The sequence below is a fragment of the Neofelis nebulosa genome, chromosome 4 (genome assembly GCF_028018385.1).
Source record: "Neofelis nebulosa isolate mNeoNeb1 chromosome 4, mNeoNeb1.pri, whole genome shotgun sequence".
In the NCBI taxonomy this organism is placed as follows: domain Eukaryota; kingdom Metazoa; phylum Chordata; class Mammalia; order Carnivora; family Felidae; genus Neofelis; species Neofelis nebulosa.
In genome coordinates this window covers 35,673,556-35,695,225 of record NC_080785.1, presented here as the reverse complement: position 1 = coordinate 35,695,225, position 21,670 = coordinate 35,673,556, and the positions used below count along the sequence as shown (strand labels likewise).

The 21,670-nt window shown below is 34.8% G+C and overlaps 1 long non-coding RNA gene across 1 annotated transcript in view; it reads right to left on the bottom strand.

Annotated features, from left to right (window-relative positions):
- Positions 1–21,269, bottom strand: part of LOC131509100 (uncharacterized) — a 189,470-nt gene extending 168,201 nt beyond the window's left edge. The window contains exon 1 of the long non-coding RNA XR_009260289.1: positions 21,055–21,269. This is a non-coding gene — a long non-coding RNA (uncharacterized LOC131509100). The remainder of the gene's footprint in view (positions 1–21,054) is intronic.
- Positions 21,270–21,670: the final 401 nt, after the last annotated feature.

Sequence of the window (21,670 nt, the reverse complement as noted above, 5' to 3'; positions counted from 1 at the left end):
TTATATAATGCACTATTTTAAAAACTGTATCCTAACTTCTTTGAGGTCCCTTTCCAAGGGATGGAAAGAGATGGTAAACTCTTTGGAGTAGCACTTATTTAGAAGGTTCTTTTGCATAGACACTAAAATCAATGTTCTTTCTTGGATGAACACCAACTTGCATGTGTATATGTTCTCAAAAGCTGAGAAATCATCTTGCAAGGTTTGTTACAGATCTCTTGGAATTCTCTGCTGAATTTTTTCCCAATCCTACTCTGAATGTTTGCTTTGGAAAAGTTATGGTACCCCAGCAGCATTTAAATGCTATATTGATTTTTATTCATGGAGTATCAAACTGTGTTTTTATGAATACAAATATATCTTTACAAGAGGTGAGGCACATCTGGAGAACACGACAAGGAGTTATGTGCAAAAGACAAGCATAACCTCTTCCTTTCCTTGATGTACCAGCATGAACATACTAAGTAAACAAACAAACTTATCAAGCCCATTTATATAAACTAGGTCTTAAGTACTGAATGTTGAAAAAAATGTATATGTGTTCTTCCATCTTTAACAAGTAGTTTCCTGATTTTTCTTACCTTCTATGTATGTTAGAAAAACTGAAAGTTCACCAGAGTTTTTTTAAGTGTTGGATTTAAATAATTTTTTCCCTTCAAATGTGCCATTTCTTTATTTTCATTGTAAGGTAAAATCCCACAGGGAAGCTTAGTCTTTTGCTGAAGGGGTTAACATTTTCTTCTGTTGAAAAGTATATATTTAATATGCAAGTATATTTGATGTTCATTGACAGAATCACAATAGGAATGATCTTGCTTTATGTACCAGTTACAAGGTTTAATATCATTATACTGCATGCAATATTAGTTTTTATTAGTCGCCATTAACAAGATGCTTTCTACTTGAATTCTCATTTACTTGCTCAATGTAAAAATTATCTTTGTAAAAGAGAAAAACACATCTTCAAGTGTCAGCTATATTAAATTAAAGAACTGTTTACCCTTCCTAAGAAAAGCATATGTATCTAAATAGGCATCTTTTACCGTTTGCATAGTAGATTGGAAATTAGCATTTTTGTTCATTTTCCCATGTATGCACAGTGCCTGGAAGAGTAATACTCCATGCATATCAGATCAGCCAGCCTACAATTTTTGTGCAATATATTATTTGGCAATCTAAAATTTGTAATTTGCATGAAATTGCTTAATTAAAATACAGTCACTCAGGGTATTAATTTCTCTGTCTGGCAGTTCAATGTACTAAAGGCGGGCTACAGAAAATGTGAAATCCTGTCAGATGTAACAGTAAAATATTAACAAAAAAAATTCCACTTCTGGCAACAAAGTGACAGAGCGATAATGCTTTTGCCCTGATTCCAGGTTCAAATATGAGCTTAGGTTGACATTGAAACCAACTAGGAAATTTACAATAGCAACCTTGGCTTTTTGCCAAGAAATCTGCATGGTCCTTTTGGTGAAAACTCCTTTTGCTATAACTCTTGCATCCATGCACTCTTGTATACAAAATCACACCCACATATATGGATGCTCCTGACACACACATGCGTGCACACACACACACACACACACACACCTTCCCCCCCCCCCCCCCCACTCTCTCCTCTAACCTAAGTTCATTACTATTTTTCTGGTAGCTTTTGCTTTTCAGTATTTGAAATCATCAGCAACCCTACTGATAAAATGATCCAATCAGTCCTTCCCAGTTGTCAAGACAACAGTTCATAATTGTACCAGCTCTTTTCATTGAAGCCAGACATTTCATAAATAGATAATTCTCTAATTGATCCAGCCAATCCTACTTTGCATACTGTGCCAAATAGGTAAGCCTGATTCCTATTGCCTTAACTTTCTCCAAAGATATGCAAATAAGCTTATTTACTGCCTTTAAGAGCAAATAGAAAAAAACTATGCTGCTTTTATTTCCTACTAAAATAAACCTAGAATTTAAAACAGGTAAATAGCACTTGGGCTGCTATTATGTATAATATCTACCTATGTATACACACTTGTATATGACATGTTGTAAGTATAGAGTATAGTGGTAGCATATCATTATTTGATTTAATTTATAACAGAAATATGATAGCTTGTTGTACATGCTTATTATATGAAATGATATGCTTTTCTAAAGAATAATCTCTGTGAAGCTGCAAGCAATGTGAAGGCTTAGGCACCCAGTGAAGACTTCGGAGAACTCCCAGTCCCTTGAGCATCAGGAGGGAATAAGAGGTGGGCATGGTATGCCCACGAGAAAGGAGAAAAGGAAGGAGGTGGAGATTCTGTAATCAGGGATTTCTGAGGCTTTGCATTTGCAAATTGCTTTCTTGTGTTTCTGAAATGAATTAAACATACAAAGTGCTGAGATCTGACACTGGAGGGTGGGGGGTAACTTCGAGAGAGGAAAGGGGAAATGGTTGCCAGCACTCCTGCACTTGGAGTCAACCTGATCTACAGCCACACAAGTCTGTAGAAAGGATCCCACTTTCTCCCAATGATGGTAACCAGATAACAACTACTACAAGAATCAATTGCTGACAAACTAACAGAAATTCAAATGCTAGCAGCGTTCTTTGTTCTTTTTCTACATAGGCAGTCTATACTTTATATAGATGTGCGTGTGTATTTGCCAGTAATTAAATTTATGCCTTTGAATCCTGAAATGCAAACATGTTTTAAATGTGTTTAAAGTAAAATAAAGAGAAGTGATTCCTAGAAGTAGAAAGCTTGGCATAGCAAAGGAAGAAAGGGCGGTTTGATTTTTTTCCCCCATTTGCAGTTTGTTGAATGCCTCGCTTGCCTGCAATTCGTCCTCTTTTGTCTTAAATATCAAAGGCTCTGCAGGCATGTTAACATTTTAATAATTTCAAAAGGCACAAAAGCCAAAGGAAGGGAGTGAAAAGACAGACTGTAGTGAAGAGGCTCGTCCGCGGCTGAAAGAATATTCCTTACACGGCTGCCTAGTACTGTAGGAAGCGGGATTCACCACTCTTGTGCCATTCACCAACCCACAAAGGCACACACGGTGATGTGAAGTCAAGGCCTAATTAAAATCCTTGAACAGATCAGAGGTCTGCAGAATGGAATACATTGAAGAACTGCAGTTTAAAAAGGAAAAGGGAGCGAGAGCGTGTGAAAGAGAGCAGGAAGAAGAAAAGCAGGGAAGGAAGGAAGGAAAGGTGGAAAGAGCAGAGGAGAGAGGGAAGAGAGAGGAGAAGAGGGGAAGGGATGAGAGGAGACAGAAGGGAGGAGAGGAGAGGGACCCTGCCACCAGCAGTCAGAGGCTGCACTGTGAGCCTTTGCTGCCCTCAACAGCCTTCCAGTGTAAGCACTGCAACCCAATTTGCGACAGAGTTAATTGGTTCTTTGATGTCTCAAGAAAGGTGCTGATAGAAAAAAAAAAAAAAAAAAAGAACACGAATCTTCCTTTCTCCACGGACTCCTGTTTATCTATTAAAAAAAAAAAAAAAAAATCTGGCTGATCCCAAAGGGCTTCCTTTTGTCCCCTCCCAAGTCACCCCTCCCTCTCTCAAATTCCCATCACCTCGCTGTTATCCTAGATCACGGCTTTTTCTCGGGGTCATGGTAGTATTTTTTTTTTGAGGGGACTAATTTTCACTTGCTAATTTCCCAGCTGAAAAAAAAAAAAAAAAGTGGGAGTGCAGCGGGCTCCCTGCTGCCACTGCTGATCAAATGGAACAACAAGGGCAATGCCTGCTAATATGGGAAGCTATTTAGTGCTACGCTGCCTTTTGAAATGATGATGATAATGGATTCAGTCTGCTCATTAATGGAGCCAGAGTGCTCATTAGAGTGAACAAACAAGCCAGGTTGTCAGTACTGAAAATGCCAAGTGCTTGTTTCCATTTTATCTGAGGAGTCTAGAGACAGTGATTTTACCATTTATTTCCCCTTTCTGCGCTTGACCCCAGAGCTCCCCCCAGCATCAAAGTCCCTCATCTGGTAGAGCCTGTACATTTGCAGCGTCTCCCTGGCTCATCACGGCTTCAAGGTCACAGGCACTAAAAGAGCAGCGGGGCTGGGTGTGTGTCTGTGTGTGTATTACACTTCCACAGGATTTTGTAACTAATAAATAGTGTCTGGAAAGGGGGGTCGGCGAGAAAAGGAGAAAAGGAAAAGCGGGGAGATGAGAAGAGAGAGTTTTGAAACAGAAAGTAGATAAGGAGCTTTGAGTGTGTTTGCAAATCTTTTAAAGACCAATTAACTAATTTAAAATGCAAACTTCGTGACCGTGCTGGGGTCAGCCTCCTCTTCAGCACTAGCAAGCCGCCCAGACGTGATGTAGAGAAGACGCCACGGGCGCACAGCGGCGCTTAGGCGCCTGGAGTAGAGCTGGGGGGTGGGGGACTTGGAAGATTCAGGGGCTCCGGCTCGGCCGGTGGCTTGACGCTAAGCACCTGGTCCCGGACTCGCACTGCGCGAAGGGGAGCCGAGTGAGGAGGGGTGGGGAGTCCCTACTGACTCCGTGGAGATCCCAATACCAGCTCGCGCGCCTCCAAGTTAACTTCTCCCTGGGACGCTCGGCTCCCAGTAGAATCCGTGGAGCTGGCGTCTCGGTTGGCGGGAAGGGAAGCCGAGCCGACCAGGACAGAGAAGGGGCGGGGAGAAGGCAGGGGACGGGGCGGGGTCCTAAGGGTGTGTGTGTGTGTGTGTGTGTGTGTGTGTGTGTAGGGCTGGGCTGGGATGGAAAGGAAGGGAAGGGAAAAGAGATGGGGAGATGCCTTTGCAGAAGCTTAGAGAGCAAGCCAGGGGCCGAGCGATGGCGATCCTCTTCAGAAGAGCATCGAGGAAAAGTAGGAGCCTGGGCGTGTCTGCCCGTAAAGTGCCTCATTGGGGTGCTCTCAACCTACAGTGCTGTGAACTTCTCGCCCTGTAAATGTAAAGAGCCAGATTCGATGTCCCGCAGAATTATCAGCGAAGCACATTTGCTACTGGGAACATTCTATAACTATGAAATTGTATTCCTTAGACTGAGAGGGCCAATTTGCGATTTATTATTTTTTTACACCTCGGGGAAATATGGAGAGGAGATGTTCCTTTTCCAAGTTGGAATAAATAGATATTCCTTTAATTTTTTAAAGTTTTGAATAGAAAAATAAACTGTTATCAACTGATTATAACATATTCACTGTCATCAGAGCTTGGAGTTTGCTTCCCCCCATTATTAACTTCATTCATTCAAGTAGGTTTATATGGGAGAAAATTTAGATCTCATAAAATTCACTTTGATATGTAATTTCTTATGTTTCCACACAATATTTGCCATAATTGTGCATGCTCTATGCGTTTGAAATGCTAAATTTGAACTGCTGAAATTTAAAATGAGAAATATTTCCTCTGTCATATAAGAATCATATATAACTTGTAAATTAATACTTCACAATACCGATAATTTTCATAGCTTACCTACAAATGGAATAATGCTCATGAGAATGAGGCAGGTTTCATTTTGCTTCTCAAATAGATTCCAGTATCAAAAGGTTAGTTTTAAGTAATACAATCCAATGAAAATGCAAAATCTACATAATCTTGTTGAGAATTTAAGACAATTACCCTCAATAAAATGTTAGGAATAAATTTTGTGTTTTGGAATGAAGTGCATTTGTTTTGATTTCAATTCTCATTTTGCTCTCTGTGATCTGCAGAATTCTCTAAATTGCTAAAGGCTTGAGGCTTCAGAATATATTCCAAAGAGTGTGAAAGTTCAAAATATTTCCTTACCTTCTTTTAGTTACTGAAGAAGAGTAAATGACTTTTTAAAGTTTAGTATTTTCAATAGCACCATTTGTCTTTTTAGTCATGTGATGAACGGTATCTAACCATAGTCCATTAAAAACAACACGCAAATCCATTTAATCATTTTCCCTTCATCAGAGTCAGAGATTTATTGTGCACGGTTTTCTTCTGTGTATTCTTATCTGATGAAACTGTTTCGTTGATATCCTATATTTTCAATTGTAACTCCTAAAAATTCCCTCGGAACTTTCAAGCCACAGAAACAAGTATCTAAAAGAAAGTTCTTAGTACATTTTTTTTTTTTTTTTTTGGCCTGTTTTGTAACTTCCCTGTTAAGGATGTTTAGCCAGGTCTGGTAAATGGAGGCATTTCCTTTCCAGATGGTAAAATGACTAAAGCTACAAAGTTGTACCTTTGTCTTACTTTTGAAGAAAGGTATGTCTTTTCAATAGATTTCAGTGTTGGAGATGCATTAATATTGTTCCTACAACACGGATCTACTTCGTTGTCTAGGGACGAGCTTGTGACTCAGAGCTGATACTGTAAAGTCTACCAGACTGGAGAAACTACAATGACAATTCCTCCCTTTCCTTTTCCTTTACTCAATTTCATTTTGCTTTTCTTCACCGTGAAAGAGAGGGGCAGTGATAAAAAGTTTGGTAGCTGTGGCCATACTTCCAGAGTGTTGCTTGAACCTGATCCTGTTAATGACTGGTAGCTCCCTACACTCCCCTTACCACTGCACTACATTATAATGAAATGTACACACGCATATCTGACTCTCCCAAGCCAGGACGATACCTATTTCATTTCTACACCTCTATCACCTACAAAAATGTCTAATAAATGGCAGGCCCTTGGTAAATGTTGACTGAACAAAATTTGAAGCGGGGCTGAGAGTCCCAGCATTAAGCTAATAGTTGTTGTCAGAACTGTAACCTTAGAGTGGTAGGTCAGAGGAAGATGTGCTGTCCCTGTGCTGGCATGATAATGGCACTAGTGGAGATGTCTGTCTCACTCTCTGTTAGGCATCATGTTCACTCCAGCCTTTTAGAGTCATAATAAAGGAAACCTGCTGAAACAGATGTATAGTTTCCTATTAATTCCACTAGATCGTCACCTGAATGGACTAGTTGGCCAGGCTATAACCACTGGATATTGTGACATATTTATTGACCTAAATATGTGCTAGGTGCTTTCCTCACTAGGTGTTTTCCTATCCAGTCCATCACCAGCCCTGGTTATAAATGTAGACTCTGGAGCCAGAATGCCTGGGTTCAAAACCTGGCTCTACCACTGACAAGCAGTGTGACCTTGGGAAAATGATGGTTTCTTTTTGCCTCAGTTTCTACATTGGTGTAACAGAGAAAATCATAGCACCCAATTCACCAGTTTCTTCTAAGTACTGATTGAGTTAAAATATGTGCATACTTAAAATAGCACCATTCAGGCATGATTTATTTATCTATTCTATTCTTTTCTGTTTAACCCCATAGCTAGTATCTTAGATCACTACCACAACCCTTCCTGCCTGGAATGGCCTCCTTGCCTCTAAGGTCCCTTGCTTTAAACTGTCCTCCAAATGACTTCTAGGTTTTATCACTGTTAACTCTGCATTTGCCAGAATTACCTCCAAGAAAACCCATTGATCTATCTTTTGCTTAAAACCTCTCACTGGTCTCTCATCCAAAGTCATCATGCTTCAATGGTCAACCAGATTCTTAATAATTTCCAATATTCAACATGCTCTTCTCATCTCTGTAACTTTGCATGTGCCCTGTTCACCAGAAAATGCACCACTGTTAAGACAATTCAATAACTCTCCCCCATGAAACTTTTTCTGATCCTTTATTTTTTTGATATAATTACCTTTATTTTTTTAATATGATATTTATTGTCAAACTGGTTTCCATACAACACCCAGTGCTCCTCTCAACAGGTGCCCTCTTCAATGCCCATCACCCACCCTCCCCATCAACCTTCAGTTTATTCTCAGTTTTTAAGAGTCTCCTATGGTTTGGCTCTCTCCCTCTCTAACTTTCTGATCCTTTAATTCACACCCTCTTGCCTCACCACTGCAACACTTACTACACTATTTTTGAATTATTAGTTTGTATGTCTCCTTAAAGTGAATTTCTTGGGAGCAAGGTCAATAAATTTTCCATCATTATATTTCAGGTCCCTAAACTCATGATTGGCAATTAAATAAATGATTATTGAATGAATGAATTTGTTCCTGCTTGCTTTTCCTAATGGCTAGCTTAATTATAACATACCGTTACTGCAAGTTGATCCACTATTTGCTTTGATCAAGGTAAATATTAAAAATCCTTAAAGCAAAATTTCATAGAACCTAAAATTATATGCTATCTGGCTTGTCAAGAGTAATTCCTGAGAGCTGGTATAGTGTGACACAGTGGTTCTCAAAGTGTGGGCTCTGGACCAGAAACATCACAATTATCAGGGGACTTGTGAGAAATAGAAAGCTTTGGTCCCCTCTCCAGACATACTGAATCAAAAACTCTGGGGGCAAAGCCCAGAAATCTGTGTCTTAACCATCCCTCAAAGTGATTCTGATGCACTCTCAAGTTTAAAACAAGTCACCAGAGTAATTAAAACAGACTGAAGCCAGACCACCTGGGTTTAGTTACCAACTCCACACATCGCTGACAGTCAGGCAGTAGAACATTACGTAACCTCCCTAGGTCTAAGTTTCTTCATTTATAAATTGAGAATGATAATGATTAAAGTTGTTATGATGATTCAATGTGTTAACACACAGTAAGTACTTATCACAGCATTTAATCAGTTAATGATTGTTAGTAAGTATCACCTGTTATTCTTACAAAATCACTATCCTCATGGAATTTATGCCCGATGAGAATCTAGTTTCATGCTGGTCAATACAACTACTGGAAAGTTTGAGGAGAACCAGAGATGAACAAACAGGACTTCTAGTTCACCAGAGGCCACTTGACTTGCTCTCACAGTTCCACAATTATACATGAGATTTGGTAAACCAAAGAAAAAGTAGAATCTATTTTCTATTCTGATTAACTGGGTCAAGTCTAATAAATGCTGCTTTCGGTTTTTGTAACGTATCTTCTTAGTTTTATAACTTCTCTTTCTGTTATTTAGTTTTGTGCTTGACAGTAGTCACTGCTTATCCAAATGAATACCATCTCCCCAAAAGAAAGACATATGAAGAAAAAAAAACACCCCCAGAATGCAAAATTGTTTAAAAAATATTTAGGCAAGAAAATGTTTTGATGTAGGCAGAATATTTTGAAACACTATTTTCCTAGAAAGTAGAATGCTCATCCATTCTTCCCACTATTAGATTGTGTCCAGCTTCTCAACATCCTCCAAATATTTAATAGCACCTCTCTATTTGAATTCTTAAAATTAAAGAAATATCATTAGAGCAGCCAAGTGACAAAGTGTACAGGCACAAAATTTTATGGGAAGATGACCAGAAGTATGTCTTGCCTTCGTTACCAGTGAAAAAAATGCATTTACACTTATTTTTGTTTATAATATTATTCAGATTAGGGCCACAGTTTTGTTTCTGTCACTATTATCTTGAGCAGAGATACATTAGCCAAATACATATGCATTCATATACCACAAAAAGGAGCTAAGTGTTAAAATGTGTATGTTCCCTGTAATACACATAAGCAACTATCTTAAGACAATCAGCCTTTCTGGAATATTTTAAAAAAGCAACTTCTCTAGGACTGGAATAAGCCAATGACCTGACACACAATCCACTGTCCAGCAATTCATAAACTTTTGTTTCACAAAACTTCAGGTAAGGTATTTCTCAGATTTCTTAGAAATCTTTCCCATTTTTTTTTTTGTCACATAAACATTTATTTTACTGATGCCTTAGTACAGTATAAACTTTATCATTCAAGGAGTTAATATGGACTTGAGGCTTATACTTAAACTATGGAAATTAAATTATTTTGAAGGTATCATAACTAGGACGTGACTGAAAATGAAAACCTTAAAAGTGGCAAATAATCTTGTGATTAATACTGTAAAGAGATGAATAAGGCTACAGTGAAAAAACTCGCTGAACAGCATGTTTAATTTTAGGTATCCAAATTTGAGAAGGGAAATGAAAAAAAGTTTCAAAAATTCAAAACGATTAAGAGAAAAGGTGACAGTAATTAAAGAAGAAAGCTTACAGGATCTCACTTGATAGAACATGGTGAAGCAGTGCTTAGAGGTAGAGATGATAATTTACTGATATTTAAGGAATGTGAACAATGAGAAAGAACATCACTTTCTAAAAATATTGGTACAGTGGGAATAATTAGGGATATTAGAAGGAAATTTTAAGGGAAAAAAGGTAAAAAGAACCCAAGAAGAAAATTGGATGATGATATGAATTTATAGCTTAGGTCTATAACACTAAAACAACCTGTTTCAGTAGTTGACTAATTCACATGTTGGCTGATTTTTGTGTGTATAAATATAGTACAGAGACCATCATACCGTTTTAAAGAAAACTAGAGGAGAAACCAGGCCCAACTTTTGAAATCCTGAAATTCACATACAGTAAACATAGAAACAAAATATAAATACCTTGCTTAAAAACACTGTTACTATTTCAAAATCCCTGATAATTAGTCTGACAACAGTTCCATATGTTAATATATCAGCATTAAAATTATCTTTAAAAAGTGTCCTCTGACTAGACAGAAAATTCCTATCACTGTGAGAAGAAATCTTGTAAGTTAACTTATTAATAAGGAAACTCTTTGGTATCTCTCCTGAGAGATGTATCAGACTTTACACAAAATGTTGGCACAGAAGTTTCATGTATAGGCTGCCTGATACTAGAGACAATGCAGATAAAGTTAAAAGAGAAATGAATATGGATTCTGAAAACTGGATTCTAGAATGGGTTTGCTCACTTTCCTGGGCGATCTGAAGCAAGCCATCTCCTCTATAAGTCCCTGTTTTTCCACGTCTGTAATGAAAATAGTGATACTTGCCTGCCTAACTCAGGGGGATATATGAATCATTTGGATAAGATAATCTACACCAAATGCTCAATAAGATAAATCTCTAAATAAATAAAATATGTTCAACTTAATTTTTGATAGGAATCTTCCTTTTGAGTAAAAAGATCATGCAAATAACTGTTAAATAACTGTTATTATTCATCCAAGTTCTTTAGTATCTTAAAATAGAGAAATGAGGTTGTTTTGAACTAAGACATAGCTATTTATTGTATGAATTGCATGGATAAAAGTCATTTTATAGTATTTAATCCTATAATTTCAGTAATTACTTATAAATTATGATTTGTGTATTTAAGATGCTTAAGTGTCTGTTTTATGTTATCTATTGCTACATAACATGTTAGCCCAAAATACTATTTTGTCATATCTCATGATTGTGTGGGTCACAAATTTTGATAGGTCTCAGCTGAGCAATTCTTGTGCTCCATTGGCATCACTGAGGTCATTTGGTAGTATTCTGCCAGTAACTGCTCTGTTCTGGAAGCCCCACATAGCTTCATTTACCCTCCAGAACCTTGATGAGGATGTCTGGAGGGCTGAACTCATTAGCACCACTCTTCCTCTCAGTGTATCCCCACTGCCTCTCCACATGGTTTCTGCAGCATGAACTTCTTACATAAATTGGACCTCTTATATGGCAACTCGGGACTCTAAGAAACCAAGGTGGAACTGCCAGTCCTCTTAAAGTCATGTCCAAGAAATAGCATTGCATTGTTTCCAACATACTCTCTTGATCAAAGCAGTCATAGACCAGCTCAGATTCCAAGAGAGAGAAAATAGACCTATCTCTTGAAGGGACATATGTCAAAGAATATGTGGCCATATTTAACTGCCATGATACATTTTTAAAGAGAACTAAAATATATACATACTTAAAATCTCCTTCACTGAAAATTTTTTCAGGTAAACTGAGAAGACTATAGCTTTAGATTTAGGTAAATATTTCCATTCAACCAAATCAGTATGTTTATAAGTCATTTTATCAGAAATAGTTAAACCAGTTATGTACTTTGTTATGTGTCTTGACTTAGACTAATGTTTAACACTACAAAATTAAAAGAACAGTTCAACTTATTTGATATAGTCAGATGTATGATTAAGCAATGGAATCAGTGGTTATTTATCTTAAATAAACTGTTCAAGTCACCAGAGTCACTCTGCGGGGGCTACACACCTAAATTTACAGGTCTTTTTAAATTTATTAATAGATCTATATGTAATAATGTTTTAAGTAAGCATATATACTAATAATAAAAATATATAGAATACCAATTGACAATACTATATTTTATATATTAACGAACAATTCTGCATTTTGCTCAAGTGTGAAGGTATTTTCTGACAGTAATTTAGCATATGTTCTTTAATGAGGACTTATCATAGATCTTAATCACTAAATTATTAACTAACATTATCTAGAATTATATGCAAAGGCAACACCGTTGCCTAAGAACACCGTTCTTATTAAAAAGAACATTTTTGAAAAAATTCAGTTAACACAGGGATTGGTGTATTTGTAATATTCCCAGCATAGTCTACTTTCAGCTACAGAGTGTTCATTTGCCCAGAATTCTGTATTACCTCGCACCTTCTCACATCTTTAATTCTATGACTTAACTTTATAATGATCAACCCATGACACTAAGTATCCTGAAATAACATTTTTTTTTCTTAAAAGGAGGTCAAGTAATGCATCGTTTTAGCATTACATTTACACTATTAGCTTTCGAAAAATCTATCAAGTATGCATGATAAATGTATACATATATATTTACACACACACACATTTATTCAGAGGGACAGAAGTGACACTGAAACTCATTGCTTGACAGCTTATAAAATGGCTCTCTTGCGCCCCCTTCCTCAATTTTTTATCTTTTACTTTTGTAATCTTAGAAGAAAAGTAACTTCTACTTTTGTAATCTTGTAATACTATATATAGTATTATATAATACTAAATGTCAAGTATCAATCATTTTATATTTAAGGGGGAGGGGGAAAGAATCTCTATTTTTTAGTGGAATGGTCATTGTCCAAATCTAACATGCGCACTACTATTTCTGACTACATAAGTTTAGAGTGTTAATTAATTTAAGTGGTTGAAATAAAAAGAAATAAAAATAGTACTTAAAAATCCATGTACTTTATAAAATTGTATGCATTTATTCAATCAATTACTCATTCAACAAACTACTTATAGGCATTGGACCAGGCACTGGAGATACAAAGGCAAAAACAACATGGTGCTTGTCCTCCTGAGTAAAAAGGCAGAAACAAGAGAATAAAAGGTTCTCCTGTATCCCATATAATGACCATCACTTGTGCAAAGACACAAAGATACAGAGAATGATGGTCTGGGCAACTACAAATGGATGAGAATGAAGAAATATTGAGTATGTGTGCAGGGAAGGGAGTGGCAGTGAAAAGTAGGAACAGTATCACAGATTTTTTTGTATCATGCTAAGAAGGATGGATTTTTTTTCTGCAAGTGATGAAACGTAATGAATAAATAAACTAGCCATGAGATCCGATTTGTCATATAGAAGTTTCACTCTGGGGGCAGTTTGGAGCAGGAATCAGGAAACTACAACCGACCTGCCAAATCCGTCTGCTGCCTTTTTTGGTAAAAGTTTTATTGGAACATGCCACATCCATCTTTTTACAAGTGTTAATGGCTGCTTTCCAGCTAGAACTACAAAGTTGAATAGTTGCAACAGAGACTATATGGTTGCATAGCCTGAAATATTTACTATCTGGCCCTTTCCAGAAAAGTTTGATCCTGATTTAGAGGACTGAATGGGCAGGGTAAAATTTGAAATTGAAAGAACAAGTGGGGGGGGGCACCTGAGTGGATCAATTGGTTAAGTGTCCAACTCTTGGTTTCAGCTCAGGTCAGTGTCTCAAGGCTCATGGGTTCAAGCCCTGCACTGGGCTCTGCACTCGTGGCTGGTGTGGAGCCTGCTTGGGATTCTCTCTCTTCTTCTCTCTGCCCCTCCCTTGATTGTGCTCTCTCTCTCTCAAAATAAACATTTTTTTACCAAAAGAAAGAAAACTCAGGAAGTCAAAAATTGTGATGGCCTATACTAAGTGGCAGTGGGAATGAAGACCATGTTTATAGTATAGAATAGCAGGGCTTTTTGACTGATTAAGTAAGGAATAAAGAGAAGTCAAGGATGACTCATAGATTCTTGGCTTATGTCACTGGTTAGACTGTAGTAAAATGGAAGGTAAATGACAGATATTTTATACAGGTTTATTTTAGAGAATATTTAGATGAAAATACCTATTAGGCCCAAATTTTAGGAGAAAGTTCCAGGACATAAGATGTTAGCTAAAAATTGGCTTTGCTGTGGTCATTAAATGAGATGTGTGAGAAGATGTGTTGAGTAAGTAGAAAACCAAAGATGCAGCCCTAGCACATAGGACAAGAAACATTTATGGGGAGGGAAGGAGCTAGTGGGAAGAAGCTGGAGATATGACTCAAATGTTTCTGTTAACAGTCATGTCGTATAAGAAATTTATCTTAAACTTTGTATTCTTTTATAGACAATGGTTTGATATTTTAATATGTAATCATATAGCACAATTAACTCAAGTTCTGTGTAGAAATGAATTAAACTATAAATGACATATAATGTCTTTTGACACCTTTTGAAAGTTGTGCAGATAATTGGTATTAATATAAAACAAGAAAAAAATGAACTCACAAAGAAATAAAGTATTCTCAATCATGTTGCCAATTCAGAGGTTTTATGGAATATATACCTCACGGTGGGGTTTGGGAAATGAACTAACAACTGTGTCACATCAGAGCTCCACAATGCATAATTATTTCCAGAAGATTTACATTGTAATTATATACATGTTATATAAAAATCTATGTGATAAATGCCATGTTCTAATATGATTCTTTTATGATTGTAAACTCTTGAGGCTTGTCACTAATTTACACACTTCAGATAAAACTATTAATAACATGATATTCTATCAGAGAAGCCTAACATTTAAAAAAGTCTTTAACATCTGAATTTATTACGAACTCACTTTATTTATTTCATATATAATTTTATAATTGTTATTCTAGAACTTCAGAAGTTCAATTTTTAAAACGTTTAATGATTGCCCTGTATTGTACTGTAAAGTGAAAATAGCCATCTATGTGAATCATACTAATAGTGATGATTTATGAAAAGTTAAAGGGCGTTTAGTTGGGAAGATATAAATAATTTCACTTAAGCAGTAAGACAGTGATATAATCAAGGTTAACATAGCATATTCTCTGCCAGTAATTTTATACAAATAAGATTTTGATGAACTGGAACCATCATTTAAACACATTATAATATCTGTATATTATACTATATAAACTGTAACTAAGATTAAAATAGTCTATTTAATTGTATGAAATTCCTTCTTATCGTACTCTAGTTAGTAAATGTGAAAACATGATAGAAGTTATTATGACAGTAGTTTATTTTCTATTCTTATACACACATTATAAATAAACCGATGATTACGACTGATATTAAAGAAACTACAGTTATACATTTTGAAATTGACTCTTTAAAAAATGACCTTTGCTAACTCTGTTATACATGATGACTACATCACCTTGAGACCATGCCGTCAGTTACGTTACTTCTACAAACTGAGGTGGGGTTGGGGAGGTTTATATAAAGAAGAGAATATTGAAATATTTTTTTCAGAGACAAGCTCTTCTATAATTTCATTTTCTGGTTTTCAGAAGTCTTGCATTAAATGAGAACCTCAGTCGATAGCTCCTGCATTTGCCTGTTTCTGGTGTTAATTATCTTTTGTTTGCCCTTGATAATCCTGAGGTTGGTATGCAGATGATATGAAGGCTGCAGAATCATCTCAAAGTGTAAAAAAACAATGGCATTGTCAATTCTGCATCACAACACTTTATAAATTATGAATGTTATCCACATTAAGGAGAGTGGTAGACTTTTAAAATTACTTCCATGAATAGATTAAATTACAAGTATTATTACATTTCATCTTATTAAGTGCATCTTAGTAGTTATTAGAGCAAATGAACATGTTCTCTCAATTACATAATAACATTAGAACTAAAAATTATGCATCAACACTCCCAGATGCATAATGGAGCATTGTATATTAATCACTCTAAACAATATTTTTGAGTTTATATAAAGGCAATTATTACCTATTGAACAATAACATTATTTTATTGGTTTATTAAAATTCAGTTTAAGAACTGCCTCTTTTATAAAAAGCTCTATTTTTATTTTTTTTCAAAGAAACATAAAGTATACAAGTAGTCCAGTTTACTTACATTTGATGATGCTTACTTATCTTACTATGAAATCATAAAATTGTACAATAGAATGGGAAAACCATCACTAAAATGTGATATCCTAGATTACTTACTCATATTATATGAAAACTAATTGAAAATTGTACACTAAAAGTTTTACTTGCCCAATTTGAAAGTTATAGTTCAATATCATAATGAATACTCTAATACATGCATATTAGTGTTATTAGACTTGAAAAACAGAATGACAAGTTATAAATAGAATTATAATCAGCCTAGATTTATAGGATCAATTTTATTTTCACTAGTCTAGGTGATTCATGAATATCAATTTTCAACAGAAGTATTTTTATATATACTTAACATTCTAAACTCATTTATTCTGTTTATTTTGCTTTAATTAAGGGTCAATGGCTTAAAAGGGATGATTACTGAATATTATAGTAGAATATTACTTCAATGTTAGGAATTAAAACTTTTCCATTTCATAAAATGTTTTGCTTTGATGTTAGAGTCTTATTTATGTCAACAAAGCTTTTATAAATTTAGTTAGAATTGAAGATAACAGTTTCCGATATCAACACCCCTTTGCAGGAATGCACAAAAAACCACCAGTATCTTTAAGTGCGGTGGAAGACAGCAATTAAGTTATTATTAATGTAACAGAATAGTTATTTTTTGAACAGCTATGGAACGTGGACTTCACATTAAGAATACATGGCAAAATGAACTTAACCTGAAATTTGAATCCAAATTTAAAAATAGTAAAGTGAGTTAGTCTTTCACATTGGCATCTTAACCATGTTATTATCATCCTTTTGATTTTGCAGTCACATTATTTACATTATTTATAATAAAAGTAAACTTATGATTTATAAAACAGGAGAAGGGAATTGATATCTACTGACTAGATAACATTATTTTACTTGTTTATTAAAATGCAATTTAAGATTTACAAAGAAGTATCTTTCAACTATCTGTATTTATATGTATATAGATATATTTTTTATTTAAACTTCTTACATGAATATGAATTTCTTAACTGTACTTTTTCTAAATAAGGAATGCTTTATTTATAAACTTTCTAATAAGGAGTAAAATGTATAATATTTCATAATAAGAAATATTCTGAGAATATATTGACTACACACATTTAGATATTTTTATTACTGCTGAAAGAGATATGAGCCACTATGATTCATTCACCCAAGTATTTAAGTGAACAACAAAACCATCTCCAAGATATTTTTAGAACATTCATCTTTTTATGCTACTCTCAAAATGGTATACACAAATTATAGGGCATATAGCACAGCATAACTAAATTTGACTTAATCTGCCTCCAATTCTTTTTTGTTCCCTTCTTGCTTGAGAAGTTTCAGATATGAAAGTGTTAATAATGTCTTTAAAAATTACTTTCATTCAAGAAGAAAAAATTATGTAATTTTTTAATCTTTCTAATTCTGTTCTCATAATATGAACTTGGATTTGTTTCTTTAACACCGAATCCTTTTATAAAGACCTGATTTCTTTACTAATGAATTGAAAAAAAAAGAAATGACATCAGGTTCCTAGGTAAGTCCTATTAACTAAGTCACACACAATAGTAATACTGTTTCACGTAACAGAAAATAAATATTTGGTTCAGTCTCCTGTATATGTGTTTGGTTTTTTTTTTTTTTTTTTTAGCAGTGATTAAGACAGCAGGTAAATAGCACGCAAAAGATTATGCAGTAGTTTGTAATCTGTCTTTCGACCATCACTGAAAAATTTCTGCTAGGAAATGAAAGCCAGGCATAATTCACTAAAATTACACTGAACGCCTCTTAATCAATAGAGATAAATCTAGTTTTGTTGTTAAATCGATTTTCTCCTTTATAGAGATATATTGTCCTGATTGTTTTAAGAATAATTGTTTCACTAAGGATTTTTATGGTGATTAGGAAAAAGTAAACAAGAGAAAACTTAGTGCAGCTCCCTGGAATTGCCAGCATTTCAAGTTAATTTGTTAGAGATAGCAATTGAGATTTATATCATTTTGGGCAATAATGTTTTCCTGAAAGAAATTCAGTGAGGTCGATTTCCTTTCAGAAATAAGCAACCACAGTGTTTGTTTTACTTCTATAAAATTTTCAGGTCTCGCCAATATAAATATTCACTAATGCACACTCTCTCTTCCAGCTTTTTATCACTTTCCTTGATTTTTTGGCACAGATCACGTTGAAAAAGTCCAGATAATTTTTTTTTTTTTTTTTGTATTACAAAAATGTTTAGACTAGACTCAGGGACAAAGGTAGACTCCAAGGATTGCTTACAGTGGTGTGGCTGAATTATTTCTTAAACCTAAATGTAAGAGCTGTGTGTGTGCATTCCATCCAATTTCCAATTTTTACTAAGACACTGTATATTTAAATATTCCATAAACAATTATTCACATGAGATACACTTAGAAACTGAGGATGAAAGAAAAAAACATATTTAAGTAATAAATGATTGTTTTATTTTTCAAAGAACTGAAACAAAAAATATTAAATTTATTTTCCTGAATGGTTTTGGTAAAACCACCAATATAATGCTAGATACATATAAATGGATAATAAATACAAATATAACAATTTAATTCATATATTTGTATATTATCACTTATAGGTACCCTTTATGGAAAGTAAAATATTTATTTTGATGAACAACTTGTAGGATCTTAAATTAGCAAATTAGGTACTCTTGTAAATAATATAATTTCTAAATAACATAGAAGAGCATCATTTTGAAATTTTATTAAAATCTAAAGTTTAATGTGAGATACTCTTTTGGGTCAATAACAATCTCACTGGTATATATGTAAGATAACTACACTTCAGATAAACAAGTGTTATTTTCCCATATTAAAATATACATTGAGATAAAGTTGTAAATATTTTAGTAAGAAATCGATCTTATACTTTCTTTCCACTTGTATGCACATACTGTGAAAGAAAAACAAAGCATTTAATCAACCAATTCATGAACATAGCATTTTGAATTTATCAACATTTTGCTTGTATTAAAAATAGAAATCCTAAACAATAATACAGCATGGCTTCTTTTGAAAATGCAAAAGAAATAATATACTTAGCCTGCAAATTTTTATTAAATACTCTTATTATTTTTAAATGCCAAGAAGATTTTAACCCATAATAAGCTATTTAAAACCTCCTGAGAGGAATCTTGTATGTATGCATGGGTGCACGTGTGTGTGTGTGTGTGTATGCACGTGCGTGTGCACACACACACACGTGCACACCAAGTTGTTCTGCCAGTAAAGTTTTGGCTTTTCAACAATTGCTTAAGTTAAACTCTCAACTTTGCACGGATTCTATCATATTTCTGCAAATTTTCTTTAAAATTCTTCGATACTGAGGAATACACAGATTGTCATATTTACATATATCTTAAAATATAAATCATTTTTCCCTTCAGTGAGCTAAAAACGGTAGTAAATAAAACTCAAGGAAGGGAAGTTAAATCAAAGTAGTCGTGATTTCCAAACAGAAAACAATGTTGCAAGTCAAAGACAGGAGAAGATGACAAGTCCTCAGGCAGGGGCTGGTGTAGGAGCTGTGTATGGCATTGTTGTAACATTGAAATTTATGAAACGTACTTCTCTGCTGTATTTGATGTGCTTCCTTTGACCTGACCCCAGCACTGTGTGTAGAAGGCGGCTGCAAGGTAATTCTTTCCTTGATTTCTTTGTAACAGATATAAATGAAATAAAAATGGTCCGGTTGTATTTAGAAATGAAACATTTGGTGGAATATAACAGGCATACTTGTAGGCAATCGGTACATATATTTATTTAAAAAGGCTCCATTGCTCCATTGCTACAGTACCTGGATAATGGTTACTGCTCACATCACCTTTATAAACACTTCACTTCAGGCTTTAACAGTTAAAAATAAAATTAACCCTTTAAAAAAGCTCCAAATTCTTTGTGGAAAATTCACATGCTACTAGTTATTTTTTCTCATGGAAATGTGATAAGGCCAGAAGATACGCTTTGAGGTCACAGGCCACAAGTAACCTTATACATATTAACTATTCTGCTATATATCAATGCACCAAGATTTCAGCAGGCTCTGGAACATTAAACCTTCTGTCATTCTTGTCCCTACTGAGTTTGATTCTGCTGAGGTTTAGTGGAATTATAAACACATATGAAAATATGCAGAATATATTTCTTTTTTGAAGTGATTATAATGTGATGTTTCTGCACTGCCAGCATTCATAATAAAGCAAATGTGATGTTTCAGTGCAATATGACATCCACCGTAATCTTATTAACATGTAAGCAGCGTAAGACAAAACATGCACTGTATTACCTGCTTTATTTAAAGGCATAGAACAAATAGATTTATTAATGTAAACTTTTACTATCTTTGGCAACAGACACGTGCCATCAAGTTTGGAAATCCTTGCAGTTTGCAGACAGGTTTGTCAAACGAAGGGTTTTAACAGTTGTTAAGTTCTCCCTCACAAATAAAACAATAATATCCAAAGTAACTAAGTGTAGTTTTAAATCGATTGATCATTTCGAACACCCAAAGAAGATGAATGACAGTGAGCAACATTTACCTGACACCTTTGAATATTTCACAGAGACAAGTTGATATGAGTTTGTATAAATACTAATATTAAGCAGAATTAGCTTTGGAAAAAAATAAAGAAATTGTACTGAGGTGAAAATTGTCACTGTCAGGAGAAATGAAGTTATATCAGAGAACAAGTGACATACAATTTTCTCTAGAGTGTTTTTAATAAAAATAGCTTTTCTTTGAATATTTTGAAGTCAGACATGAGAGGCAATCTGGGCGTTTGTCAGAGTTTGAGAGTGTGAAAAATTGCTGCCTTAAATCATTTAAGCTGAAAAGCAACTTCTTCCTGCTGAGATAATTTCACATTGACTTACCGTGCAAGCCCTTCAGGCATTCCCAGCTCAGAGCAGAAGTTTTCAAGGTAAAAACATAGAGCGAGAACATAGGAGAAGCTGGGACAAGGATCAGCAGCAACTCCAGGCGTTCAGGCACATCTGACTTTGATTAATTAGAGAGCTGCTTTTCTATTTCCACATGTACCGCCTGATGGAAAGGTAGACTGGACCGGGATACACAAACTTGAGTTGACTCTGTTAGTTATCAGCGGGTTTTGACATCTTCTACCGAGCTGGCGGAATCTCTGCTTAGGAGGACTAAATTGCTGAAGCACACTTTTAATTTATTCATTTTCCTAATGCAGAGAAATTATCTGAACTGCAATAGATTTGGTTTTCAACACTGAATAAATCAGTTACTGTAAATGTTTAGGTTAGATGAATAGGCAACTATCTTGCTGCATAATGAAGGATGAGTTATTTCCACTTTTTTTAGAAAGTTTTTTGACATAACAATTCAATTTTGTGTTTAAGTACCACTCAACATGATTTTTTCCTTTTATTTTATTGAAAAAAATACTTTAATATGTGGAAAATCTTTTCATATTTCTCAGTTGTTTTACATCTGATAAAATGTTTTCTTAAGCCCTATAAA